The following is an 8,877-nucleotide window of genomic DNA, read 5'->3' as shown; positions in this document are numbered from 1 at the left end:
TGTTTGCTAGGTATCCTTAATTGGTGATGATCTGGGACCATAAAGTCATGTTCCCGTTGTCTCAACTTGGTACCAGCCCAATTCTAGATTGCTCTTAGGACTAATGGAGGTTGTGTTGATCACAGTCTAATTTCAACCTCTATCAGGAGGTAAGTCAAAAAAAATCATCTCATAGAATTTCTAAATTTAATTTCTCTGCATTGTGTTGGGAACATCACAGCAGTTACGCCCTCTGCCCCAGGCTCTGCCAGTCCATAGCAGCCTAATAGACAAACTAAAAATAACTCAGGAGCTATCCTTGAGGAGTGACTGTCCCTTGATCTTCTCTACCTATGTAAGGGATTCCCACCCGAAGGGTCTAGATCAAGGCCTGGAAGTTGCTGCCCTGACATACAGTAGGCCTCCTTGACTCATTAGCTCAACAGGGCTAAGCATTGGGAGGATGGGATGTTGGGGCTACTTATCCCACACATTCTGTGCTATTTATGTCTGAACTCAACTGTGAAGAGGGTGGGGCTGGATGGACTAGGAGGCCAGGGCGGGATGGGCAGGGCTTGGGGTGGCTAGGCTGGAGAGGAGGAGTTGGGAAAGCTGGGAAAGCCAGTCCAGTGCCTCCAGGGCTGCTGACCTCTGACCCAGCCCAAACAGGAAGTGCCATATCTGTGGGCCCAGACCCCAGAGGAGAAGGAATGCATGGATGAGTCCAAAGCAAACATTCCACCAGCTTCATAGCCACCCCACCCCCAGTCTGCTTGTTCTTTTTCTGCTGAGAATGGGGGTGGGGGTAGGAGGGAATTGCTGCAAAATGAGACCAAAGCAAAACTGTATTCTCAGGCCCAGAGCCCAGCTGGAACTGGTGGCAGTGTTAAGGCTCTGGAGTAGGTATTTTTGTGTTCTTCCTCTGCTTATATCCTCCAAAGCAGGGATGGGCTTTCTCCTGCTGCATTCCACCTGCCTGTCACATAGTGCTCTGGTCTTGTAAGCTGTAGAAGCTGATGCAGCAATCTCAGCCACTTTCCCTGTGGCTCCTTTAACACAGGCAAGGCAAGGAAGGGTTTCATGGCCTCATTGGGGCTCCTCAGAGCGAGATCCTCAACCTAGTATAACTGGCCAGCCCTGTCTTCAAGACTCAGCCAGTCTGAGCCATCACTACCCTGGCCCTGCAGCCTGGTCTTGTTCAGGTAGTCAGTCAATAACTTGGATCAGGGGATAGTCACTTCTAGATCCCCAGGCCTGGACGTCTGATGCAGGCCCGGCTTTGTACAGATCAAGGCTTAGTACCTGCTAAGTGAATGTGACCATCCTATTTTCTGATATCAGACTACATAAGTTATAACTTGGTCCTTCAGGAAGTGAGACGTATAACTTTGGGCAAATTGTTTTGCCTGCTTGCATCTTAGTTTCTCATCTTCAAACTGTGGGTACAGCCCTGGGGATTGGGCAGGCTGACTTTGGGATTGGTATGCATGGACAAGGATATGGATCATGGGATATGGAATGGATAAGGGGCCTCAACGGTACTAATATGCAGCAGTCACCAGCTCCTGGTTGCTTTAGGGCAAAAGACAAGTGTTAGGTCTTCTCTATTAACCTGCACCAGCAACCAAATGTCACTGTAGGTCTTAGGCCTGCATAGGAAACTTAATAGAGGCTCAGCTATAGATGGTTCCTGGAACAAGTAGGGCCAATTGCAAGAATTCAGGATTCTGATGAGGACAGGAACATGGGGAGGCTTACAGAGGAGCTGTGGCAACCAGGTCTCTGAGCCCCTTGCTGTTGAAGCAGCATCTAGGATGTAGCCAGGGACTTCATGGAAAAGAGAGCAAGAGCTTTCAGTGCATGCAACTTAAATTTGAGATGGAGGTGGGGCTGCTAGAGGCTTGGATGAGGTGCATTTATTACAGTTAATGCGAACCAGTGCTCCCCCAGTCCCTTGAACAGGTCATATGCTAAATGAAAAGACCTTCATCAATCATGTGAAGAAGTGTGTGTGTGTGTGTGTGTGTGTGTGTGTGTGTGTGTGTGTGACATATAAGACTGTCACAGTGGTACAAAGATCTAATGGGGCTTAGCTTCCACCATGCAGAAATCAGATGGCAGAGGGAGAGCAAGAGTGAGAATGGAGCATGAGGGGCTGGAGAGGTGGCTCAGAGGTTAAGGACACTGACTGTTCTTCCAGAGGTCCTGAGTTCAATTCCCAGCAACCACATGGTGGCTCACAACCATCTAAAATGAGATCTGGTGCCCTCTTCTGGCCTGCAGGCATACATGGAGGCAGAACACTGTATTGTATATGTAATAAATAAAATCTTTAAAAAAAAAAGAATGGAGCATGAGTACTGGGTATCTGAGTACTGGGTATCTGCCAGGGCAGAGGGATTTAAGGAGACTAGGCTGAAGGTAAAGTTCAGCTCACCACTCTCCTCTGGGCCACTATGAGCCCATGTTACTCCATGGTGGACCTCCGAGGCCCTTGCTCTGCTCAAAGTCTGAAAGAACAGAGTGGGGTAATGGCCAGGATGGGTGAAGACAGGAAAAGTGGCTTCTTTCCAGTGACCTCCAAGTGTGGCAAGCTATTGGGGCACCTCCTCTGCCACCTATCCTTGCAGGCTGCAGCCCCCATGCCTTCCATCAGCAGAGAAAGCTGCACAGTGCCACAGTCAAGGAGAAACAGGGGCTGAGCCTGTGTTTGACTAGACGCCAGCCCCCTGCCCAGGCCCCAAGTTGTCGGCAGGCAGATGGGGGAGGGGGAGTGGAAAGCAGCTGGGTGGCCCCTCCCAGGCTGCCGTCTGCTTCTTTTGCCCCCTTGGCAAGAAGGGGAGAGGAAAAAAGAATAATTAAACCCAAACGTCCTGGTAACTTTTTCCTGGAACAAGAAGACACAGGGCGGGAGGTTCTGGTCCTGGGAATGGTGGGTGGGACTGTCTGTGGGCCCTTGCTTTCTGTCTCCACTCCAGCCTGTCCTGTCTTGGTGAGCAACAGACCTTCATTAGCTTCTTGACAGTCCTTTCCTAACTTCCCTTAGGCTTTCCCACTCTCTCCTGTCCCCTTAACCCTGTGACCACTGGCCATTGCCCTAGTGAAAGGTCTGTTCATGCCAACACCCTAACCAGCTGTCCAAATCAGAGGAAAGGATCTTGTTCTAGAGCCTTCTGAGGGAGCTTGCTCCCTCATACCCAGATTCCATGTTTCTGTCGTGTTAGAACACCCAGCTGTGGAGCTTTGTGATGGCAGCTCTAGGACACCACGGCTCTCTGTCCTGCTTCTCCCTTTCATGTCCCTGTTTGTCCCTATTGCCTCAGCTAAAACCAGCTCTGGGCCAGCTCCATCTGTCACCACAGCTCCACATGGGCTTCCTGGGTGCTGTCAGGACAGGCATGGACATAGCCGAGGGAGGAGGACTGGGAGGTTGAGGAGTGTTGGGGGAAGGCCTTGGAAGTTGGCACAAACTTAGAGGAGCAGGTGGTGACAGGGCCCAGGCTTCTCTGGATTGTGAGCATGGAAGGAGGTGACCTGAAGACCCATTTGAGAGCAGGCCTATGGTCCTGGGGTTTCCTGATTCACAGTGGCCTCTATACTTTCCTGGGTTTCGGAGGCCTTTCCTTCTTTTCTGGGTTCTGTGTGCCTTTCAGGGAAATGTCCCCACAGGGTAGACACTCATGGAATTGATCCATGCCTGGGGTGCCAGGAAGTCCTCCCGCAGCTAGTTGCTGTTGGATCCCAGTACACTCAGGTATAGCTACAATTCAGCATACTCTTTATCATCTTTTTAAGGAAGTTAGTGCCCAGCTCTTAGAACCAGGGGTCACGAGGAAAGCACACTGCTCCATCTGTGCCAAGGTTTCTGGGAGCACCAACTGGCTAGCTAGGCCATGGCTCCCCTGAGTCTCACAACTCATATCTCCAGAAAGCACCACCAAATAAATGGTGGTAGACATTTCAGGAAATGGTGTGGTCCAAGAAGGCATGATCTTTACTCAAGGTGATGGTTAATTTTTATTGCCAGCTTGATTTTGATTACTAAGCACCTAGGACATTAGTGAGATACACCTGTGGGGTGTGTGTGTGTGTGTGTGTGAGAGAGAGAGAGAGAGAGAGAGAGAGAGACAGACAGAGAGAGAGAGACAGACAGACAGAGAGAGAGAGACAGAGACAGAGAGAGACAGAGACAGAGAGAGGAATTCCATAGAAAATTAACTGGGGACCTGCTCTGAATGTGAGTGGCACCACCCTATGTTGCTGGAGTCTTAAACTGAATAAAAAGGGAGAGAATGCCAACTATTTCAGTTTGCTTTCTATTGCTGCAATAAAAAAAAACTTATCAAGACCAAAAGTAACTTGGAGAGGAAAGGGTTTATTTTAGCGTACAGTTTACAGTCAATCACAAAGGAAAGGCAAGGTAGGAACTGAAGGAGAAGTCATGGAAGAATGCTCTTTACTGGCTTTCTCCTCATGGTTTGCTCGGTCTGCTTTATTAAACAATTCTGGACTACCCATCTGGGGGCAGTACTATCTGCAGTAGGCTGAGCCCTCTCACATCAATCTTTAATCAAGAAAATACGTAACAGACATCCCCACAGACCAATCTGATGGAGTCAGTTTAATCGAGGCTCCTCTTTCCCAGATAACTCTAGCTTGTGTTAAGTCGACAAAACCTGTGGGGAGATGTTCCTATCATGCAACTCATTCCTTTGCATTCCCAGCATCAGCAGATGGCTGAGCCCTTTGAGGAAGCCAGAGAGGCTTGGTGAACTAACTCTAATGCTCCCTTGCTTGTGCCTCTTTGCTGCTTCCTCCAGCTGCCCTGGTACAATTCCCCTTGCCTGCACTCTAGAAGCTTCTGTGCTATAGACCCTGCAGGAAGTGATCCTTGCATTTGAACTCCAGCAGGAAGAGGGGCAAGCCTGGCAATGTGGACAGCGAATTCCCATTCAGGTTAAGTTGGCTTCAGCTGCTTCTGATTCTGGGAAGAGGGGAGAGGAGGCAAGATGGGGGTGTATCTGCTGCTGATCAGGGCATAAACCTTCCTGGGCATGATTCTAGGCCCATCCTAGTCAAGCAACACCCCTCTGGCCTCACTGTGGCTTCCTAGCTGTTGTTGAACCTAGACCCATTGAGGATATCTTCTGTAAAGGGCTCGGGGGACTTCCCCCAGTAGGTCTAAATCATGCGACTCATCCGTGCTGGAGAGCTTTCTGCAGTGTCTTCTCTGGACTTGACCTTTAGCAGCTGGATATTGTAGATCAATGCAAAGTAATGGAACCTTTGGGCCACTTGTAGTCCTCATTCCCAGATCCAGGCCCAGGTCGCCCAGAAAGGAGGCAAAGGCTGCAATGCCCCTTGGACGCATGGGCACATAAACCTCAAGTGTCCAGTTTGTTCTTGCTCAGATCTATCCACTCTAGGTTGGACAGTCTCAGGAACATGCAGGCTGGAATCTTGGCAGTTTCATTCTGGGTCCACATCGAGCAACTATTTCCCATGCACCATCTCTTGTCCTTTGATACTCTTAAATTTTGCCCCCCCCCCATTTCTTTGAAGTAGCCAGTTCTTCTGATTGTTCCAGAGTAGGGCATTGCATTACTGCTAACCAAGATCCACAGCAAGAGTTTCAGAAAGGCAGCCACAGTGACTGAGAGCTGTTTTGAAGGGTAGCCAGGACAAGAATGTAGGTCTGTACCCTCCTCACCCCTGCTGTGGGGGTAGGTGCTAGCAGAGAGGGGTTAACCACCTGCCAGGAAGAATGTGGTCAGGCCAGGGTCCCCCAGGGTTGGGGCATGTTTCATTTTGACATTGTGTCAGGCAATAACCATTTGGACCAGAAAGCATGAGGCTGGTAGGGAGGGCGTAGCCTGCTTTGTGATGCCTAAGTCTGTTGTTCTAGGCCCAGGCCCTGGCCTCTTCTGTACATAGCCTATGGCTTCTGAGGTGTCCCTGCCACTATCTTGGTCTCTTCTCTGGTCTTTCTGCTGGCACCAGGCTCCTGGCCCAGATTGGCAGGAGGTCCCTATAAGAATAAAGAGGCAGCCCTGCTTAGTCACAAACAACAAGAACCCAACTGCCAGTGACTGGGTCCAGTTAGGGGTTCATATCCTCGGAGGGTTCCTCTCCTACCATGCATGCTTGACTTGACAAAGCCATGGTCAGTTTGGACACTCATGAGTTATCACACCCAGCAAACACCACATGGGGGCCATCAACCCTGGCTAATCCTTACCATTGTTTCTTTTGGGCTTCAGATTCCTTCTGGTTTTCTGACACCCCATCTTTCTTCCCTGGCCCTCTTCTATGATCACTGCCCCCTCTTTGGCTCCTGGAACTCTGCAGGCCTGTAAGGGCTTCAGCTTCCCCACTATGGGCTCTGTCCTAGTCCCTAGGACAGCTATTGCCTTGGGTTGAGCCTGTTGGGTACCCATTCCATTGCTCAGACTGTGTTTACTCAGAGACCACTGGGGGTGACTTTTTTCTCAGGATCAGGGCTGGCCTGGCAGGCGACTTACAGATGGGGGCTTGGTGAATTTGCTCCTTGAGAGTGGGTTAAGCCCAGCTCTGTCACCAGTCCAACTGCTCATCTTCATGCCTGTTTGGATTGCCCAGCTCTTAAAAAGGTGCCAACATAGGCTGGGGTGGCTTACAGGCCTAGTCCTCACCCACCATGGGCTATTCATGGCAGAGTGGTTACAACCCCCTTTCTCTCCAGGCCTTCCACTTTTCCAGAGAAGAACCAGGGAGCAAGCAGAGTGCCATCCTATGTCACTGGCTGCCTAGCCCGCCTGCCTCTTAGAAATGAAGCAGTACTTCCACTAGAGGCTCTCCAAATCCACTGGGACAAGATGCAGGCTGACTCTCAGCTCACAATGGGAGCCTTGCTTTACTTCGGTTGAAGAGGTCAGCCTAGTTAGATCACGGGTCAAATCTTGTCTCAGTCCATCCTCTCCAGTGCCACCCAAGAACAAAGGGTAAGAGCATTGCCTCAGGGTCCTCCTTTTCCCCTCCCAAGTGTGTGGAGACAGTTGTTCCTGTCACCTGGAGGTTGCTAGGACAGGGCTTATTGTGGGGTAATTAAGCTCAAAGGCCATCTTTTTTTATTTATTATGTATACAGTGTTCTGCTTGCATACCAGAAGAGCTATCTTAAGGGGGTGTCAGCCACCTTAAAGAAAGGGTGATAATTCCTGGGGACTCCCATATCCTAGTAGCCCAGAAGCCCAGAAGGCTCTCCCTGCTTTGTGTTGAAGGAATAGATAGGATGAGGGCCGAGACCCAATCACCATCCTCTTCCTGCCTCCCTAGGTGTAGGACAGGGCTACCAAGCATAGCACTAACCAGCTCTCACTCATAGTCCTTGTCTTGGGGCCCTTTGAACCCAGATCTGCCTGCTAACCCCCTCACCTCCCACAATTCCAACCTCCTAAGATTTTCTTGTCACAGTAAGCTCTGGGGCAGCTAGATGAACTCCCTACTGGCAAACCCTATCCATTCTTCTAGCCCTTCCCCCTTTTGCCCCATCCTTGGCAGTGGGCACGAAGCATTCCAAGGTCTTCAAAACTCATTACCTTCCAGAAAGGATGCTTTGAGGGTCATGGGCTGCCTCAGATTTTATCCGGATGTCTCAGGTGGGCAGCCTCCAGTGCAGTGACTGACTTTCTCCCTACACTAACCTAAGGGCACTCCAGTGGCAGAGCAAGATGCCACTTCTTCCTGCCAGTGATGGCTATTCTCCGTTGAAGGACTTGGACCAGCTGGGTGATGGCTGGGAGACAGGCAAAGCTTCTGGGGCTAGAAGGGCCACAGGCTCTCTCTCATTCAGCCCCTGCCTGGCCAGGGCCTCTTCAGAGCAGCACCCCACCCAAAGAGCCAGGATAGGGGGCAGCATATCCTTCATGGCCCCTGTGGGTTGGCCCCACAGAGGGTATGAAAAGCTGGGAGAGGTGGAATGGTGGCCACAACTGGATGGAGTACATGGACATACACAGTGGCAAAATGGTCTGTGACCATCCCGCCTAAGCTCTTGGCTCTGGTTTTGTTTCTAGGAACCACCCCTCCCTACTCTCTCTCCTTCCCTTCTCAAGACCTCGCTTCTACCAAACCAATGTGTCCCTTGTTTTCAACTCCCCACAATGTCCACTGCTCCCACCTGAGGAGAAAGACGGGGATTCTTCCCTGGAGCCAAGAGCTTGTGCTTTCTCTTAAGGCCCATATTGACTCTCTACTGGCCTGGTCCCAGTTCCCCCATGAATAGAGCATCTGTTTCCATACACTGTGGGCCTTTGAGGATACCCACCACAGGCTGCCAGGTCCCACCTTCATGGCAGGGAAAAGAGAGGGGCAGGGACCTCCTGGGTCCCCAGCAGATGGGGCAGGTGCCAGGGCTGTCTGGGGCAGTGAAAACTCTGGTGTCCACAGAACCTGTTCATGCCCTCCCTCCATTCCGCAAACAGCAGGGACCCTCATCTATCTGCGGATAGGGCTGGCTCCCGCTGCTCGTCTCACTTACTTTTCTTCCAAGCCTCTACTTTCTCCTCTGTGAATCGGGGGCAACATGTACCCTGTATCCCCCATCAGAGTGTGTGTGCAATAGGTACTGCCTGGGTGCATCCATCTTACAAGACTGGCAGAGTTCTTGGTTAAGAGTCCCAGGCCACATATGCTTCTGTGCATCCCCAATACCAGGTAGAATGGAGGGGCCCCTGAGGTTGTTAGGGATGATACCAGGCAGAAAGGAGGTTGGGCCTGAAGGAAGGTGCTACTGGGTATAGACAAAGGAGGTGTCTACATGGGTCCCTTCAACATGCCTCGGGGGATGTCAGCAATCTCTTCTCCAACAGTTGGCCTGGACAGCAGCCACTGGGCGTCTCCACAGCCCCAGCTCCAAACC

Source organism: Microtus oregoni, unplaced genomic scaffold (genome assembly GCF_018167655.1).
Source record: "Microtus oregoni isolate MIOR12 unplaced genomic scaffold, Mior012 000050F_ref0000143, whole genome shotgun sequence".
Lineage (NCBI taxonomy): Eukaryota > Metazoa > Chordata > Mammalia > Rodentia > Cricetidae > Microtus > Microtus oregoni.
Note: the sequence above shows the minus strand (reverse complement) of the source record.